Genomic DNA, 20,466 nt, shown 5'->3' on the forward strand with positions numbered 1-20,466 from the left:
GGGTAGAAAAACTAAAGGAACAGAGCAAGAGATAAGATTATACACACAAACGCATTTACCTTCTCACCTTGAGTAGGTGCTAGAGAAGAGTGGCAAATTGGACTTTATGTTTCTGAGGAACAAAGCAAAGAGGGGATCTACCTAATTACAAGATTTATCCACAAGATTAAAGCCTAAGTATAAATGAAACACTTTTTCTGAACCTAAAACCTGTGAAACATTTCTCCTGTAGCTTCACATAAAGAGGACATGGTATGTTATAGTGAAAATGTCCTTGAAAACATCGCTACAATAGACACAAAAATAGCTTTCATGTCTCTGGCCTTTTGATATCCTTCAGTCAATGGCCAGTGGCCTATCACCAAGCTGTGTTCTACAAGGGATCACTGAGAATCTGCGTTCTGAAAGTCTCAGCTTCACATGTAGTAAAAATAGTGGAAATAGTTCCCACCGTGGCTCAGTGGGTTAAGAATCCCACTGCAGCAGCTTGGGTCTCTCTGGGAGGTATGGGTTTGATTCCACCGCCCAGCACGGCGTGTTGCATTACCACAGCTGTGGTGTAGGTTACAGCTGTGGCTCAGTTTCAATCCCTGCCCCGGGAACTTACATATGTGGAGAGTGTGGTCATAAAATAATAATAAATAATAATAATAATGCAGAAGTTTCCATTTTGGCTCAGTGGGTTAAGATCCCAACTTGACCCGCTGAGCCAAAGGATGAGGATGCGGGTTGGGTCCCTAGCCTCACTCAGTGGGTTAAGCATTCAGGGTTGCCACAAGCTGCAGCATAGGTTGCAGACGCTGCTTGGATCCCGTGTTGCTGTGGCTGTGGTGTCGGCTGACAGCTGCAGCTCCGATTCCCCTGGGAAATTCCATATGCTTTGTGTGCGACCTTAAAAAAGACAGTAATAATAATAATAATAATAGAAATATAATACAATCTGAACTAAAATTCAATTTCAGAGTACATCTGAAATACTTAAAATATTTAAAGTTACTGTTATCAAGTCCCAAGTGTATGCAAACCAAATACTGGTGTGTATCATAAACAGTAAGGGAGGGAGTAGGAAAAGAAACGTTAACTTTACAGATTAAAGGTGGAACAATCTTATGACTAGGTTTACTCTTAGGCAGATATGATTTAGGGAAGAAGGTTATAATGGCTTGAATGAGAGTAGAATTAGGTGGATAAATAAGCAGGTGAAATATGAAAGTAATTAGTTAATGAATTGATATCAAAGTAGAGGAAGATGCTTAATGCCCTTTCTCAGGGCTCTGACCAGGACATATTAATCCCTTTATGAAATCAGTGACTTAGCTGAAAGTGCAGAATTTGTGATTGCAGGATCCATCATATTAGATCTGACTGCCAAAAAACACACAAATCTCAACAGATTGGCGTGATAATTCTAGCAAGAATCAAAGTAAACAGAGATAAAATAAGGCCATCTACTTTTGAAGTAATAGGAGAGGCAATACTCTCTTGATATTTTATCCAACATATCATTTCTGTCATTCTTCTCATTAAACACACAATGAGTGCCTGTCATGTGCCAGGCACAATGCTAGGCACTAGAAATGCAATGATAAATGAGGCACAGGACCTAGTGGGGAAGACACCGGTAAACACTGCTAGACAGTATGTTGTTCCCTTTACCGGTGTATTAGTCAGGGTTCTCCAGAAAACAGAACTCATAGGATACATAGCCCAGTAGGATATATAGATATCCAATTGCTTCTGTTTCTCTGCAGAATCCTGACATGTATATGGGATTTCTTGGCCTCTATAATTATGTGTGCGAGTCATAGAGACATCTCTCCATCTGCCAACTACAAGCTTGAGAACCAAGAAGGCCAGCTGTGTAATTCAGCCCAGATCCAAAGTTCTGAGGACCAGGAATGCCAGCGTCTGAGGGCAGGAGAAGATGGATGTCCCAGCTCAGGAGAGAGCAAGTTTGCCCTTCCTGTGCCGTTTGGTTCTACCAGCCCCACCACGGAATGGATAATGCCCACCCACTTTGGGGAAGGTGATTCTCTTTACTCTGTCCTTTCAAATGCCCATCTGCTCCAGAAATACCCTGCCAGACACACTCAGGAATGGTTTACCAGCTACCTGGGCAACCTGTAGCCAAGTCAAGTTCACATAAAATTAACCATCACAGTTAGTTGGGTGGTAGCAGGGCTAAGAAGGAGGATCGTGGGGGAGAGTTTCTGATTTTGAGAAAAAGCTGGTAAAATTCACTTAAGCTGTGATAATGGAGGGGTATCGGTGGGACTTGTGGGTGAAAACCTCCAGGGAGCCACTGGGCTTATAGGTATTTGGGTCAAGGACAAACACTGGGATGGAAGAACAGGGATAGGGGTCATGAAGACTGGGGGCCACAGTGTGGGTGGGGTCAGCACAGATGGGCTGGTGTAGTTCAAGAAGAGAAGAAGACCGAGGATTAATTCTCAGGCACAGAGATGCCAAAACCTCTTGTTAAATGTCTTATTACATTATTTGGAATTTAGGAGAAAAAAAAACGTGGAAATGCTTTTAGTGCAATAATTTATATACATTTTTTCACATCAGACTCTCACCTTTATTCTTAGTGATTTTGCATGAGCACATCCGCACCTTTATTGCTGACTCAAAGTGATATTTTTGCTAATAAATGAGAGAATTCTCTGGAAGGTGCTGTAATGAGTAAAGGATTGCACTTAGCTGTAAATTTAACCTCTGTAACTCCAGCTGCGAGATGAAGTCATTTATTACAGGGAAAAATTGCTGGCTCTGAAGGAGAAGACAAATGGTTGCCTCTTTGCCCTAGTTTAAATAGGATGATGGTTCTAGCACAGTTCCTTAAAGACGAGGCTCTATTCTTAGGAGGCTACTGGCAGCCCTTTATGAGGCCAACTGTGATCCTGGCTGTTATGGGGACCAAGTGGTTCCTCTTCCTGAGGGGAAGTGCTGTTATCAGAGTTCCTGCCTGTGCTCTGGATCAAGGGATCTGTCTCTAGCCCTTTTTATGAGGGCTAAGCCTGCCAGCAAATAAAAAGCAAACTAAATAAATAATGAGGGAAGAAAGTAGTACAGAACTGAAGGAAATCACTTATGAACTAACATCAACTGAAATGAAAAAGGAATAGCTAAGCTGGACTATCCCACTCTGTGATAACCCTTACAGAGTTTAAAAAAAAAAAAATGGCCTATTCCAAATCAGGGTAGAGAAAGTGTAATCAGTGTTACAGGGCAATAAAATAGAAAGCATGGGAGAGAAAGCAGGTGGCTGGGGGAAAAGCCACCTTGTTTATCCCTTGAGCTTTTTAATTGTATCTATTAGTGATAGGTTTCCTGGATTGAGCAAGTCAAAGCTATAATAAAAATGTCTTTCTGAGAAACTTCTGTGACTAGGATGACCTTGATTTTTTTTTTTCAGCCTAGAGGAGAAAGTCTAATAATACCTTTCTCCACAAAGCAAAATATTCATCAGTTCTATTCTTGTTTAAGGCTGTTATCATCTCAAACAAGTATTTCTACGGGAAATACAAAGCAATGGCAAAGTTACATGAATTTTGGAGCACAAAAATATTGCAAAATTGGAAGAAAGCAGGTAAAACCATTTCCATTAAATTGTACTGCTTTGGGTTAAAGATTTTATCAAAGTTAGATATAAGGGTAATGTTATGAAACAGAGAAATAAGAATTAAAGCCCCAACCCTTAGCCTGGGAACCTCCATGTGCCACGGGAGCAGCCCTAGAAAAGGCAAAAAGACCCCCCCAAAAAAAGAATTAAAACCCTAAATTATGCCATTTCACATGGGGCAGCATCAGGTTTTCCCCCTGAGGGGAAGGACTGCTTTATACACAGGATAGTCATTCAGGAAGATGAGTTGTAATCAGAAGTTGTGATGTACATTCTCCTAAGAAAAGGTGCCACCCACCTAATTCGTTCATTGGTTTTTCAGAAGAGCTCATATAATGGATGGAAAACTTGCTTCCACTGGGAAGCATACATTATCATGGCACCAGAGCAGGAATGGTTCGATGATAGGAATGGGGTGAGCAACAGCAGAATGTGCACAGTTGCCGGAGAGGGAGGGAAATAAACCTCAACAGAGGACAACATTTAAATCTGTTTTTAAAAGATGCCATGCTGTTTTCGAATCTTCTAGAATAATGACATGGAAATGATCTCAGTTCAGATGGGAAGGCAGAAACCAAGGAGTTGTAATGCATTAAGAAATGCAAGCAGACACTGATGGATTGTCTCGGACAGATGGAGGGTGGAATTTGTCGGAATCGCTGTTACACTAACACAGAAAAAGGCTGCATGTGACACATGTGAGAAGACAGATTTATATCCGGATATCTCCTAAATGTAAGGTAAGATATTTTCCCCAAATGATCCTTCAGAAGAGTAGTTTGCCTTACGCAAAAGATCTTATGATATAATCTGTCAAATTCTTAATTACTTTTATTTTGACAACAAATTACTCTTGGCAAAGCCCTATTACCCTGAATCTTTGGGCCTCCAGCTGGTTCCAAATGCTTATAGAGGTCACCTAACACACTGGAAGTGAAGGAGGATAAAATATTTTTATAAAGACTTGTTTATTTTTTTAATTTATTTTTTATTTTTATTTTTTGGTCTTTTTAGACCCACAGCATATGGAAGTTCCCACACTAGGGGTCGAATTGGAGCTGCAGCTGCCAGCCTACACCACAGCCCCAGCAAGCAGGATCCGAGGCATGTCTGCAACCTACACCACGGCTCATGGCAATGCCAGATCCCCAACCCACTGAGCAAGGCCAGGGATCAAACCCCATGCCCTCTTGCATACTAGTCAGATTCGCTACCCCAGCCACAATGGGAACTCCAAGACTTGTTTATTTTTATTTTTATTTATTTTGTTGTCTTTTTGCCTCTTCTAGGGCCACTCCCTTGGCATATGGAGGTTCCCAGGCTAGGGGTCGAATCAGAGCTGTAGCCGCCGGCCTACACCAGAGCCACAGCAATGCAGGATCCGAGCAGCATCTGCGACCTACACCACAGCTCACGGCAACACCGGATCCTTAACCCAGTGAGCAAGGCCAGGGATCAAACCCCATGTCCTCACGGATGCTAGTCAGATTCGTTAACCACTGCGCCACAACAGGAACTCCAAGATTTGTTTATTTTTAAAAATTTGATCCTTGGGATATGATCTCACAATCATTAGATTTTACTGTCCTTATAAACAAATCTTTAAAAGGTAAAGAAAGTGCCATCTTGTAGCTAGCACAGCTGTACATCTCTGGCCAACGTGAGTAATTTTTTAAAATGGCATGTGAATGATATATGTGGGTTGGGATGAAATTTCCAATTTCAGGATCAGTGTCGGCTCCAGAAGAGCTGTGTTCTCAACAGCTGAAATAGAAATAAAGGTGATGGGCTCTGATAAAGGGAGATAAATGAATCATAGAGGCTGTAGGGATGACAAAGTAATGTGAGAAGAGAAAATAAAATCATTTCTTGCACTATGAGTGGCAAAAAAGAGAAATATTTCTGAATTATTATTTCTAAATGTATGAATGTGACTAAAATATGGAAGCATATTAGATAAGCAGCTATATGATTTAAAAGTATATATATTTAAGTTGGCCAAGAAACTTTTTTCTTTTTTTTTCTTTTTAGATGGTATATGGAAGTTCCTAGGCTAGAGGTGGAATAGGAGCTGCAAATGCCAGGCCCACGCCACAGCCACAGCCCCAGCAACACTGGATCTATGCTGCAGCTTGAGGCAACGCCAGATCCTTAACCCACTGAGCAAGGCCTCCTTGACCCACTGAACCTGATCCTCACAGACCCTATATTGGGTTCTTAACTCAATGAGCCACAATGAGAACTCCAGCCAAGAAATTTTTTTCAGCAGGCTTCTTATTGGGAAAATGGAGAATTGCCATATATTGTTCTGTCTCATACAGTACATAGAGCAAAAAGTGTTTCTGAAACTCCACTGTAGCCTGGATAAAATTCTCTCCAGTCCAATACATGGACAATGCATTAGGGTCCTTGCTTTTCCTGAACCTTCTAAGGGTCTACTGTGGCCTGTAGATCCTGATATAAAGACTGAAGCACTGTGATTGGGGAACCTAGTTTCTGGCATAATTGCTATAGCACAGTGGAGTTGAAGGTTTGGGGAGCATTTGTTTTCAATGCCCAGTGTCTTGAAGGAAGATAATTTGCTGTGGTTCCAGACCTTTATACCTGAGAAGAAAAGCTGAGAATCCAAATGAAATTTACCATCTGCTCTTTTACTTCTTTGACTTTATTTAATCTACTAGAGTTAATAAACACTCAGTAAATGACAGCTGTTTTTATTACTGTCAGGTTTATATGCTTAGCACTTTACATTTTTGATGACATTTTGTCCATACAATCCCGTGAGGCAGGTAGTGTTATGTTATTTTACACATGGTAGCCAAGGTCAAAAAGATGAAGTGGGGGAGTTCTCTTGTGGTGCAAGCAGATTAAGGGTCCGGTGTTGTCACTGCAGGGGCTTGGGTTACTCCTGTAGTGCAGGTTCGATCCCTGGGCTGGGAACTTCCATATGCTGTAGATGTGGCCAAAATTAAGAAAAAAAAAAAGAAGGTGAGGTTATTCAATCCCAGTCCACAGCTAGTGAGTAAGCTTAGTGATACACACCAAGCTGATGATTCTAAAACTCACATTCTTTTCTCTTTCTTTCTTTCTTTCTTTCTTTCTTTCTTTCTTTCTTTCTTTCTTTCTTTCTTTCTTTCTTTCTTTCTTTCTTTCTTTAATTTTAGGGCCACAACTATGGAATACGGAGGTTCCCAGGCTAGGGGTCCAATCGGAGCTGTAGCTGCCAGCCTACGCCACGGCCACAGCCACAGCAATGCCAGATCCAAGCCACGTCTGTGACCTACACCACAGCTCACAACAATGCCGGATCCGTAACCCACTGAGTGAGGCCAGGGATGGAACCTGTGTCCTCATGGATGCTAGTCAGATTCATTTCTGCTGAGCCACAACAGGAACTCTTAAAACTCACATTCTTAATTTAAAAAATGCCATGAGAGATATTCGATGTGTTAGATGAAGAAGAGACGTTTATTCCAACTTGGGCGTTCTGGAAGGGCTTCCTACGGGAGAGGATGCTGTAAAAGGATCTGAAAGGTGAATAAGGATTAGAAAAAGGAGAGCGGTGGGTTAAATGTTTTCAGAGCATGAGTAAGAGCGTGTAAGCCTGAGATGACATTCATTGCTACAAGCAATTTAGTATTATCAGGGCCTGCAGTGTGAGTCAGATTGATGGGAAATACAGACTGAGGGGGTGGGGAGACTTTCTGGGGAGAACCTTATAATTGAGGTTATGGAGCTTGGGATTTTACCGTAGGAAATGGAAATAATTAGAAACAATTACAGTAGCAACAACAAGAGTACAAGTCAAGCCAACAATCCTTAGGGCTTAGAAGTAAAACGAGGTTTCTTTTTCCAGATCTTCTTTGGAAAATGAAAAAGACGGGCTGTTTGTTCTGCCTAACAACACTGTCACAATATATTGATTATTGCTTGGATATTAAGAAAAGAAAACATTTCAAAAGAGGCAAGTCTCCTTGGTCATGTTTTTGACCAGGCGAATTGACAGACCATCTGTGAAATATTTGAAACTGAATTATTACATGTAGCCCCTCAATTAAGACCTTTAATGTCTAATTTCATCCTTATAACAACCCCAGGAAGTAGGTGATGACTTTTCAGGTAAATAAAGCCAATAAAACTTCACCAAAGGTGCAGTGACTTGTCAAAAGAAACTTAGTTTAAAATGTAGTGTGACACAGAGTTCCCTGGTAGCCAGCAGTTAAGGACTCAGCATTGTCACTACTATGGCTCAGGTCACTTCTGTGGCAAGGCTTAGATACCTGACCCAGGAATTTCCACATGCCATGGGTATGGCCAAGAAAATGTAGTATGATAGAATTTCCCTTGTGGCTTAGTGGGTTAAGAACCTGACTGGTATCCATGAAGAAGAGGGCTCTATCCCTGGCCTCACTTACTGGGTTAAGTATCTGGGGTCGCCATGAGCGGTGGTACAGGTCGAAGACAAGGCTTGGATCCCACACTGCTATTCCTGTGGGAATAGGAATGGCATAGGCTGACAGCTGCAGCACCAGTTTGACCCCTGGCCTGGGAACGTCCATATGCCACAGTGTAGCATAATAAAGATTCATTGAGCTTACAGTGTTGATTAAAGAAGTTCTGAAAATTGGTAAGCCAGTGACAAAGACTGGGGAGAGTTTACTCTTTCCGGGGCAGATGCAAAAATGAAGTGTATCAGATTCCACAAAATTCTACCCCTTCTTAGTGGTTTGTTGGTAGGCTTTTATTTAGTATTTTTTTTGAATAAGAAAATAAATAATATTTCATAAGGAAAAGAATTTACCCAGTACACTACCATTAAACTTGAAGTCCATCTGCAAAATATTATGGGAAGTTCATAGGAGCTACTATATAAATTTTCCAATGTCCCAAACCCATAAAGAAACTGGAAGTGTAACTTTCCAAAGATACATGACTGAGACTATCTGAGCACGTAAGTATCAGCCAGGTTATGCTGTGATGACCCTAAAATCTCAGTGGCTTATGACAAGAAAGGATTATTTTTTATTAACACAAAATGACCACTGAGGTTGGCTGAGAGGCTCCCTCTAGAACCCAGGCTAAATGAGCAATGTTATCCAGCACCGTAGCTGCTGGCAAAGGGGGCATATGAAATTGTATCCTGGCTCTTAAAGCTACTATCTGGAAAAGACATATTATTTCTGCTCACATGTCATTGACCAGAACAAATCACGTGGCCGCATCTGATTCAAGGGGAGTAGGGAATTGCATTCCTATGATGTGCCCAGAGGGAGAACAACAAAAATTTGGTGACCAGCACTGAGAACCATCACAGGGAGAACTGAAGAAAAAGGGCAGTGAAAGCAACCTAAGAAGGGAAGTTCTAGGAGCTAGGGGGATGGCATTGGGGCTTATAATTATGTGGATACTTGAGGACTTAGTCATAATGATAGCTAAGAGGAGAATAAGATTTAATATATAATTTCTTTAAAACTGTTGCAAGAGTTGGCCAATTTATGCTGTGAGAAGTTTGCTGAAAAACACTGTGGGCTCTGTCATTGGGAATATTACTGACTGTGAAACATAGGATGAGATGTGTTTATCATCCTCTGTCACTCTCATCAGAGGCTCAGTCAAAGCCCTTTATGTTACTTCTATCTCATTTTCAAAAAAAGATGGTTTTACTAGAATTTCCTGTCACATTACTGTCTGCTGGCATTAGACTTAAGGAACTGCTCTTCTTATAAATCCATGGACAAAAATTTCATGCACAAGATAGGATTCTATACTTCATTCAATAAAATAGCTAATTTAAAAATAAACTAGGTAACTAAGAAATAGTTTTTATTGCTGAAATAACCTCTTTTCCAGGGAAAGTCTGATCCTGTAGCTTTGTTCTCTGAATAGAATGAGTTCCTCCCTTGACAAAGCACATATCTGAGATGTATCTTAGGCTGAGTTCCCACAGAAGCTGACCCCGAGACCAGGATTTGATGGCCAGGACTGTGGTCTGTTTGGGATGATGGCAGAAAGCACTAGAAGTAGAAGGAGACAGGTAAGGAAGGTAGCCAACAGAGGGTTCCTTAGCGAGCAAGTTATTGCTTATGGGAAACCAAGGCTCAGAGTTGGGGACCTGTGAGAGACAGTGTAGAATAAAACTTAGTGAATATAGTCCTACCTCCAGGTGGGGGAGTGGGGTAGTTTTAAACAGACTTTCATCCTTGATTGTTTGAGGGGCATCTTTGCTTGAGGGCTACTCTGAGGGGCACTACCTGCCTGGCACTTCTTGCCTGCACCCCTGCACTGGCAAAGTGCGGTCTTGTTCTGTTCAAGAAAGCTCTTGAACAGAGAAGCAGAGGGAATTCCCTTTGTGGCTCAGCGGTTAACAAACCCGACTAGGATCCATGAGGATGAAGGTTTGATTCCTGGCCTTGCTCAGTGGGTTAAGGATCTGGCATTGCCGTGAACGGTGGTGTAGGTGGCAGACACGGCTGGGATTCCGAGTTGCTGTAGCTGTGGTGTAGGCTGGCAGCTGCAGCTCTGATTTGACCCCTAGCCTGGGAACCTCCATATGCTTCAGGCGCAGCCCTAGAAAGCAAGAAAAAAAAAATAGCAGAGAAGAGGAGAGACTGGCTGACTGGCTACTGGTGATGAGATGCCCATTTACCTGTGGTTAGGGATGACAAAGGGGTGGAGCCCCAAGTGGGACTTACACATTATCAGGACAGAAAGGATATTTGAATTTCCCTTTTTTTTATTATTAAATTTTTTATTTTTAGGACCGTACCTGTGGAATATGGACGTACCCAAGCTAGGCATCAAATCGGAGCTGTAGCCGCCAGCCACAGCCACAGCAATGCCAGATGCAATGTCTATGACCTTCTCTGCAGGTCACGGCAATGCCAGATCCTTAACCCACTGAAGGAGGGCAAGGAATTAAACTTGCATCCTCATGGATTATTAATCAGGTTCTTAACCTGCTGAGCCACAATGGGATTTCCAGATAACTGAGTTTCTAAGTCCATGTGCTCTGCGGATATATCCATCTTTGAGCCTAGATTTTTTGGGGGGGTGGGGGAGAGGGCGGGCCCAGGGCCCATGGATGTTCCCAGGCCAAGGATAGAATCTGTGCTACAGCATGGATCCAACCCATTGCAGTGACAACACTGGATCCTTAACCCTGTGCACTGCAGGAGAACTCCTGGGCCTAGATTTCAATTAACTAAAATTTTTTTTCGTAATGTGGTGTCATCCGAGCAAAGACGGCATCCTTTGCAAAGGTAGCAGTGGCTAGGTCGGACACAGAGCAGCCCAGGAATGGAGATGCGGGAGCTTGGACAGGGGAAGGACCAAGATTCTTGGGAGGAGATCACCCTCTTCACAAGCAGGTTGAGGAAAAGAGAGAAGCCTCAAATGACTCTGACGGGAATGTTGCCCGAAGCAGGGACAAAGCCTTCCCCATACTGACTGTCCTTCTTGTACATGGCTCTTCCTCCTCACACCTAGAGAAAAGAGAGAAACAAGCAGGAGATATTTTCTGAAAGGTTTGGTATTGTTTTAATCGATTCAGTTAGTCACTATAACAGCAAGTGGGGTACTGGGTATTATTTAGAAGTTAGCAACTCTTTGTTAATTTGCTCCAGAGCTCTAGTGCTTCTGCGAGGCAGCAGAATAGAATTGTCTCGAAGTACTGACTTCTCATTACTTTCCAAGCAGAGCCCTGGGGAGAGCCGAAAGTAAGAGTTTGTCACCGGGGGAGGGTAGACTTCTCCCAAAAAGGGAATTCTGGAAGTCCTCATAATTAGACAAAGAGGAAAATGTGCCAGACAGGAGTGGGTGGGGGCTGTTTTCTCTTTGTGGCTGGTGGTGGTGCGTTTGAGATCCCTAACCTAAGATGAGGCTTCTGCGCTTCCAGTAGCCGAGTAGCTGCCCAGTAGACCCGAGGCTCCGGGAGGAGGCGGCGCAGGTGTCCGGGGCTCTGGGCAGGTGAGCAGGCCGATGCCCCAGGAGGCGGGCGGGGCAGGCCTCGCGGCTGCTCGCCCAGCTCAGAGGCAGGAACCAGACGCGCAGGAACCCGGCCCGACGGGCGCGGCTACACGCGGGCTCGCTCCACACCCTCGCCTCACGCAACAGTCCGAGCCCGCGACCTCCGCCTTCCCTCTGCCCGCTTCTCTATCTGCCACCTCATTCCTCGCCCCTACGACCCAGCGCTGCATGCGTCTGATCTAAAACTCTCTTCCTTCTCTTAAGGGGAAAACGTGTGCTCCTCTGGCCCTTGTACCGTGGGTCGCCCTGCGCGCGCAAGGACCCGCGGCGCACGAAGTGGTGCTCCTCGTTCCGGCGGGGACGGGAAAGAGAGCATCTTTGGTCAGGGATGAGACTGTCCCCATTTCTTCTTCTGTTCCCTCCGCCGCGCGCGCTAACTCTGGGGGAAGTTGGTTGCAAAGTTTCCGAGAGCGGCGTGGGCTCGTGCAAGCGAAGCAGAGGGCGGGGTGCGAGCGCCGGGAGGCGAGGACAGAAGCGCTCCTCGCGGCGTCTTTGTTCTGCTCCGGGGGAGAGACCTGGAGAGGAGTCGCCGGGAGAGTACGGGGACTGCCAGCCGCGACATTCCGGACGCAGCAGGGGCTCTTCGCTCCTCCCCCCCCTCCCCCTCCCTCAGGCATCCCCTACCCCCAACCCTACCCCGGACACTGGTCCCAAGTTCCCAAGGCTCCCGCTACCTCATCCCTTTACCCCTAAACTTCACCAACCCAGAGGCCCCAAGACGGGGATAGGGAAGGAAAAAAGGGTGGCGGCTAAGGTGCGCGATGGGACGGATACCTCTTGGAGGGTGGACGTTGGCTTTGGAATTTTTAATTTTTTCTTTTGCCCTAGAAACTGCTTCCCTTTGCGGGCCCCCATTCTCTCCCATTTTCCCCACCTTTCAGCTTTGCTCTTGAATTCTAGTGAGATATAGAAGGAAAATTAGCTCTGCTCTAAGTCACGTAGAGAGTCCGTACCGTGGCCCGCAGGTGGGATGAGGTTCTAGGGATGAGGGAGGCGAGGATGGGGTTCCCGGTTCTGGAAGTCGGGTAAAGGACTGGGGGATGGTCTGGAGCTGTTCCTGGTGGGAGACACCTGATTTGCCCGGGACGAGGCAGTGGCGGAGGAGACGGAAAGAGGGGATGCTCAGCCTCCTCAGGGGGTAGATGAGGGGGGAGGCGGCCAGGGACTTCGAGTCTGAGCTTTAGAGGGAGGACTAGGCAATGGTGTAGGGAAGGGAACGGTGAGGAGCGCTTGGCTCCAGGGTCACAGGGAGGCGGTGATCCAGAGAGGCTTGCCCTCTAGGTCTGAAGTTAGGGAAGTTTGGGGTCTCAGAGGGGCCTGATGCTCGAGGTGGGAATCCGCCCTCGGCGCCCCTGGACCGAGTCGCGCAGCGCCTGCGGCAACAGGTAGCCCGAGGGGCGGAGGTCCCAGTGGGAACCGGAGCTGAGCTTTGTCCTGCAGATAAGAGGGCGCTCCCAAGGGACACAGTGGGTGGCGGTAAGCTGGAGGGAGAGGGGAGTTTTCTACCACTTCTTGAAGCCCCTTTGAGTTGTTTTGGCGTCTGGGGTCGAGGGGGTGATCCGAGTGCAGGAACCAGGATGAAGAGGCCGGGGTGCGCCCCACCTCTGATTGTTTAAGCGCCTTTATCTTCTGGAGTTGACCCCTCACCCTTAGTATTTTGCCTCTTGGGATGAGGAAAAACTGACAGAAACTCGATGGCAAAGTGGATTGCTCACATTGATTGGCAAGGAAAGTGCAAACAAAGAGGTGCATCTCCCGGAAACAATGATTTTGGAGATTCCTCCTCCCCCCCCCCCACCCCGCCCCGACTTGAGCGCGTTAGGGAGAGGGAGCAGTAAAAGAGTGGTTGGTGGGTGTGGAGGGGACCAGGACAGGCATCGCCCGGGGAAAGTTCCCTGAGAGGAGAGGGTCGGCGCAGAGTTGCCAGGAGCTGGGGACTGAGCCGCCCCGGCTAGCCTCCGAGGTTCCCGAGCCAGGCGGGAGATGCGGGGAGAGGGAGGGGGCGGGGAGGGGAGGGGAGGGAGAGAGGAAGAAGGGGTGAGAGGGAGAAACCTGCCGCCGCTCGCCGCCTCTTTGTCTGCTCCGGGACTTGGAACAAAAGGGGGAACTCTGATGAACTCTCTCCTCCCCTCTTCCCCGGACGCCCGGGTATCTCCCTCTCGCAACTTTGCCGCCGCGACTTTCTCCGCTGTCAGGCCACACAAAAGTGTCCGAGCGCCTCGCGGACAGCAACGAGGGAAAGGTCTCCAAAAAGTGCGACCAAGTGGGGAAGAAGGTGAGTGGGGACGGTTGTCTTGTTTACCCCTCTCCCACTGAACTCGCCCCGCTCCCCGCCCTTCGGAGGACAGAGGAGCAGGGCAGTGGCGAAGTTTGGCCAAGTTGTACCTCCTTTCCCCATTCCCTTCTCTTTTGTTCTTTAACGAACTTGCACAGATTGTTTTATTTGTTTATTTCTAATAGGCAAAAGCCAGGCGGGCATTTCTCTCAAGTGCCTCTTTAGATGAGGAGCTGGGGGGATGGGGGGAAGGGTGTCTCTAGGGGGCTTTGCCTCCCTTTCTCCCCGCTGCGCGCCGCCGACGGAAGGGAAGCGTGTTGAGATGGATAGGGACTTGCCCAGACTCTCCCCCCGCAACCCCCCCCCCCGCCCAGCCCCCAGCCCCGCTCTGACTTTGCTTAAGCAAAAGAAAGAGATGGAGGTGGGGGTCGTTTCCTCACCATTTTATAACTTCACAGTCTGCGGAGCGCGGGTCTGATCCAACGCACAATACCCAAAGCTATAACAATAGAACGCAGAGGAGGTTGGGGTGGACTCTTCTGTTTGTGGTCCAGAGGGTTGGAGCACACAGGTAAGAGTTCAGAAAGTTTTCTTTGGGGCTGGGGTAGGGTGGAGGAAGAAGCCACAGGTTCCCTAATGTCAGAGATGCAGGGATGGAGGCCTGGACCACTAGTTAGAGTCCGCCATCCCTTCGGCCCCTTTCAGTTTCACGACCCACCCAGAATAAGCTCTGTGGTCCTGGCGATCCAACACACCTCTCTCACTTTGCGCGCCCCCCACCCCCGCCCCATTTCAACGTGTTTGAGTGGAAAGGGGAACGCGAGCGCCAGAAGCTGCTCAGACTCAGCGGTCCGCCCCGCCTTTTGTGTTTTAACCTTTTGTTTCTGTCTGCCACGCCCGCCCCAAAGAGGGATGGCTGTGGCTGCTCCTGCAGGGTGGGGAGGCAGCGCAAGGCGCTCCGCGTTCGCAGGCAAAAGGAGACTCCCTAACTTTGTTGCCCAAGGAGCTTCTCTCCGCAGTGTTTCTAGATTGGTCCTTGCACAGATGAGGCGCACACGGCACAACTAGTAAACATCTCCACTTTATAGGACATTTCTTTCAGCGTTTTCCCACTTTACCGCAGAAGTTGCTTATCCGCCTGGTCACTTGGTTCAGAGAAAGACATTTAAGGACAGAACTTCGGAGTTTGTTGAAAGTGGGTAAACATAGTATGTTCTCGTTATGACTGAATATTAAAAAGGTGTGAAACAGGGTTCCTGAATTAGAAAATGTAAACTTAGGTCATTATCATCAGGTATGTTTTGTGGGATTGTTCCAAATACCAAGGTAATTTTATCAGCACTCTCTTCTCCTTTCACCCCGCCCTGCAACTTTCCTCTCACCCTTTGCCTTTCTCCTACTTCTTTACGGTTTGACAGGACAGATGAAACATCAGTGTGTGGGGCTAATGGCTGAAGGAAACAGCCAAACACAGTTTGTTTGAACTTCTGAAAGTTCCGATCTTGTATAGTAGTATCCATTATTTAAAACTTGCTGCTGGAAATGATTCTGGTGTCAGAATCATGGAGTTTTGCGTTTTCATGTCAAAGAAAGAAATAGATTAATGCTATGGCTACTTTTTTTTTTTTAAAAGAGAAGCTGGGGTGAAAAAAGACTTGGAAGCTAACATCAATTAATTTCTATTGTATAGGCGTGATTACCACTGTCAGCGTCTAGAACGCATCATGAGTACGCTGAGTTCCTCTGTACTGCATTGTTCTTAAGGATCAGTGATCTTTATGGACGTACAATACAACATCGAGTCATTCCTGGATGAAAAGTTATCAAACTTCGTCCTTTGGAGTTGCTTAAAAGTTAAGATGTTGGAATTTTTGATAATGCCTTCCCTATGTGGATTACTACAATTTGATCCCTGGGAATTCTCCACCTTAAAGAAGGTATGTTGCCTTTTTAATACGCTACCAGATACTTCGTTTTGGGGCTGGTGCTTATGCCATTACAGAATTGTCTAGTTATTTTGAGCTGTTGCCGGATCAAAGTGATTTATGACTTCGGGTTTCCTTGTTTTCATCTGGGTTTTGTAGGTTTGTTTTCATGTGGAATGATCATTTGGGTACTTCTAAGCCGATTTTATTACTTTTACAATGTCTTCTTCAACACTATCACGCAGAGAGAATGTGGATTACATAGTCACTAAGGAAAGTTATGTAACAATGATGGGCCTGATAGGCAAATGTCCTATTTTATTTATGATTGTTTTAGGTTTTAAATGTCACAGTGAATGTTTCTATATCACCAGAGCTTTTGTGATTTGCTTTGGTTTTTTCACTTTTGGCATTTATTTTGGTAAACGAAAATCCAAAAGTAGCCAGAAAGAAATGAATTCCTAATATCTGGGAGTCAATATAAAATACAGTAAGTTCTATCAGAATAAAAACTTGACTATGTAATAACATCAGAGGCGGTTTCATTTGTTTAATCTTTATGGTATACATTGTTTCCATAGTGGTCATTAAGAGTCTTCTTTCTTTTATGTCTTATAATCCATTCTTGATCATCTCTGTGAGAAAGCATTTAAAAGTTCACATAAATACTGTTGGCAATATAAAAAACTATTTTGATACAGTATTTACCTTCCTGGTTTAGCAGTTGTGTTTAATGGAAAGTGAGGATTTTTTATGTTTAGAATACATTGCTTTGAAATGATTTAAGTTGTAGGATTTGATCCTCAAAATGTTTCAAGTTCAAGGAGGTTTTATATCCTACAGATGGAGAATATCATTGCTATATTACTGCAATTGAGAAATTAAGGTATAATTAAGGTAATTGGAAATTGGAAGTTTTTTTATCCTGCTATAAGTAAAAGTATTATGATTTGCTTCTTTCTAGTTGTGGAAAGTTGGACAAGCAACTTAATCATCCTGAACTTTAGTTTATCATCTTTAAAATAAAAGATTAGGTTAAAAAAAACTTGAAGAAATCTTTTAGGGTTAAGATTTTGTGATTTGGTGATTGCTCCTATAATTAAGGAACATCTCTTGTGAAGTTCATCTTTCAATTGTTGAACAGTAGAGCTACAGACATAGAAAACTTTCTGTGTGTTCATAACAATTATTTTGCGTAACTGCTTAGCTCAGGAATATTAGTTCAGGAAGTAGGATTTACATTTCTGTGAAGTATACTTTTGGCCAAGTATGTTGTATGAAAATGTCAGGCTTCCTGAGATGTTTGCAGCAAAAGTTTATCTGCTGGAATATCGGGGGGCGGGGGGGTGTCTGTGTAGAGTGCAGTGTTGCTTCCCAACAAACACTTTACCTAGAGATATCGGAAGTGAATATATTCAATATGTCTTAAGGGCCACCCTAAGTTGGGCTCAGATGTTTAGCCATAGAATTCGGAATGAAGCAGACCCCAGTTTGAATCCCAGCCCAGGAAACTTCTCTTGATAACCTTGGACAGGTTACTTGATTTCCTGGATATCAGTTTCTCATTTTTTAAGTAGGGGTCCTAACACTTATCCCATAGGGTTGTTGTAGGGAATATATTTTTAAAAATCATAAAGGTAAGAAAAAAACTTAACAGGGGGGAGGCATCTATAAATATGTTTAACTATATTAAAAACTACCCCTGTTGCCTTTCATTATGAATCAGTGAGTGACCTTTCCATACTTCCAACTTTCTTTGTTGACTGCCTTGCAAATTTCAAGCCATATTAACCAGAAGTAGTCACTGAAATATTCAGAGTAAGTTTGGAGAGAAGTTTTCGCATGTTTAGATTTTTTTGTTCTCTAAAAATATGTTCTATTCAAGTCTTCATTCAGTTAAGTGTGGATGAATTCACTCCAACAAACATTTATGAAGTCTTGCTGTGTGTAAGTGTGTTGCCAAAGGTCATTGCTTCTTCTTGGAATGTGTGACCTTTCCTTTTCCTTACAGACATTTCTGTAAATTGAGATAAGAGCAAGTTTCTAGAATTAATTTATACAAATTCTCTATTTTCAATGGTGGCAATGAGGAGTAGACTTAGACATGGTTTAAAAAATTTTGTTCATTCGCTTTTCAGTTATGATATAAAGTGATGGTTCAGTGATTTCTTGATGAGGAAATCAAGAGCTACAGCACATTTTCTGATATTAGTTTTTTATATATTATCCCAGTATAAACAACACTTGGAAGAATAGCATATCATTGTGAAATGAAGTTTAAAGTCTCGGATTTTCATTTTCTAGATCTATAATTTAGCAAAATACATTGCCATCTCTGAGTGATCATTTAGTTTGAGGAAGATTATATTCATTTACCCGTAGGAAGTTTCTGATGGGAATGTTAAAGTACTGCTCCTTCTCATTTGTAATTTACCAGCAGATAGTTGCCTAGAAATGATAATAATTAAAAAGAAAATATGGGATAAATCAATATTAAAATGGGAGAAATTTTTTCTAGCTGTATGGAAAACTTTGTGGGACAACATTTATTTTAATCAGCAGATTATATATCTTTAGTATAGCAACTACTAATGTAACAATTTATAATTACAGAGTTTAAAATGATAGATTCCTTGATGTTTTTCTATATGATGTTAATTCTTAGGTTATAACCAAATATACTTAATAACTTTACTAAAAGTATCAGATTTTATAGTCTCAGTTATTTAAAACTGTTTGTTTGACATGGATTAATTTGAATTATTGAAACCAGAACAATCTGCAAAAGTATTCATAAGAAATTTACATAAGAAGAAAATCTAAATATTCAGCTACGCCTTCTAAAATGATAAATACAACACATACCAATAAGCATCTTATAAAGCATTTGTTTAACTTTGATCTTTAAAATCTAGGAGGTGATCATTGAATATTTTGCTACATTTTGACTGCCATTTCTACTTATTTATTTAAGTTTCTTTAAGAGCATTAGGTGTTTCTAACTTTACTTTGGTTTCTTCTTTATGGCCTCAAATTTACTGATTTTAAAGTGTCAGTCATTTCTAAGAACTTCAATGAATTTCTGCCCGTTACTGTTGAAGACACAGGTGTTTAGAGATATATTTATTATGAATCTAGGAGCTTATTTTGTTCATTCGTTCTCTCCTCATTCACTTTTTTTTTTAAGTCAGGTGCCTTCTATGTGTCAGATATTGCTCTAAGCATTGTGGATACAAAAGAAATAAAAGTCCTTGTGCTCTTGGAGCTATTCTAGTGACAGTAAAATATACATTTAAAGGGGGCAACTACTACTGAGGAAAATAAACCAGGAAAGGGAGATGGGGAGTAGGAGGAATGGGGGTTGCAGTTTTCTGTGAGATGGCCAAGGATAACCTCGTGGAGAAGGTGGCATTTGAGCAATGATATGAAGGAAGTGAAAGAATGAGCTTTTGACAAAAGATGGGCAAAAGCTGAAATAGGAAGGCCATTTAGGAAGCTATTTCAGGTATCACGTGCGGGATGATGGCAGCTTGGATAAGGGTAAAAGTAGCATGGAGGTAGCGAGAAGGGAACTGAAATCTGAAGATAGTTTGGTTGGAGCGATTTCTGGTGGACTGGATAGGAAGAATGAGAGAAAGAGAGCAATTGCCTTGGGTTTTTTTTTTTTTTTTTTTTTTTTTTGACCTGGGCACCTAGATGGACCCAGTGCCTATGAACTGCGATGAAGTGTGGGCTTGGGGTGAGGGAAACTATGAGCTCAGTTTGGGCACACTAAGACTAAGATACTTCGGAGTTCCTGCCCTGGCACGACAGGATTGGTAGCATCTCTGCAGCACCAGGACACAGGTTCAATCCCTAGCCTGGCGCAGTGGGTTAAAGGATCAGGTGTTGCTGGAGCTGTGATGTAGGTTGCAACTGCAGATCAGATCTGATTTCTGGGCCAGGAATTCCATATGCTGTGAAGTGGCCAAAAAAGAGGAATAATAAAAAAAAAAAAAGATTAAGATACTTTTAAAGCATCTAGGCAGTTTGAGGAGTCTCTGTTGTGGTGCAGTAGAAATGAATCGGACTAATATCCATGAGGATGCAGATTCAATCCCTGACCTCAATCAGTGGGTCTGGGATCTGGCATTGCTGTGGCTGTGATGTAGGCTGGCAACTGCAGCTCTGATTGGACCCCGGGAACTTCCATATGGGGAGGGTGCAGCCCTAAAAACAAAACAAAACAAAACAAAAACCCACAAAAAACAAACAAAAAACCATCTAGGCAGTTTGATACATAAGTCTGGTTTTCAGGGAAGACATCTACAAATACAGATTCATGAGTTGGAAGAAATCAAATACTGTTGGAAACCATGAGACTGGATGAGATCACTAAGGGAGTGAGTATAGAAAGGAAAGAAGTCCAGATCCTGAGCCTTGGGGCCCTTTGGATTCAGAAGTGGGGAAGGTGAAGGGGTAAGTAAAGATTAGTGAAAAGGGTCTACCCCTGAGATGAAAGCCCAGTGAGGAGAGTATTTCCAGGAGGAAGGCAAGACCATCTGGCTAAATGCTGCTGATAGATTGAGCAAGATGACAATTGAGAATAGAATTGGGCTTAGGCATTTGGGAGGTCT

The 20,466-nt window shown here is 43.8% G+C and overlaps 1 long non-coding RNA gene across 3 annotated transcripts in view; it reads left to right on the forward strand.

Moving 5' to 3' along the window:
* Positions 1-13,680: 13,680 nt before the first annotated feature.
* Positions 13,681-20,466, forward strand: part of LOC100512907 (uncharacterized) — a 1,315,914-nt gene continuing 1,309,128 nt past the window's right edge. For 2 of the 3 annotated variants that reach the window (NR_201444.1, NR_201443.1), the window contains 2 exon segments: positions 13,681-13,925; positions 15,616-15,862. This is a non-coding gene — a long non-coding RNA (uncharacterized LOC100512907). 3 annotated transcript variants of the gene reach the window in all.

This window comes from Sus scrofa, chromosome 7 (genome assembly GCF_054392235.1).
Source record: "Sus scrofa isolate SSC_HxYL_T2T_F1_AM1 chromosome 7, Sscrofa_HxYL_maternal_Yorkshire_Landrace_v2.0, whole genome shotgun sequence".
NCBI lineage: Eukaryota > Metazoa > Chordata > Mammalia > Artiodactyla > Suidae > Sus > Sus scrofa.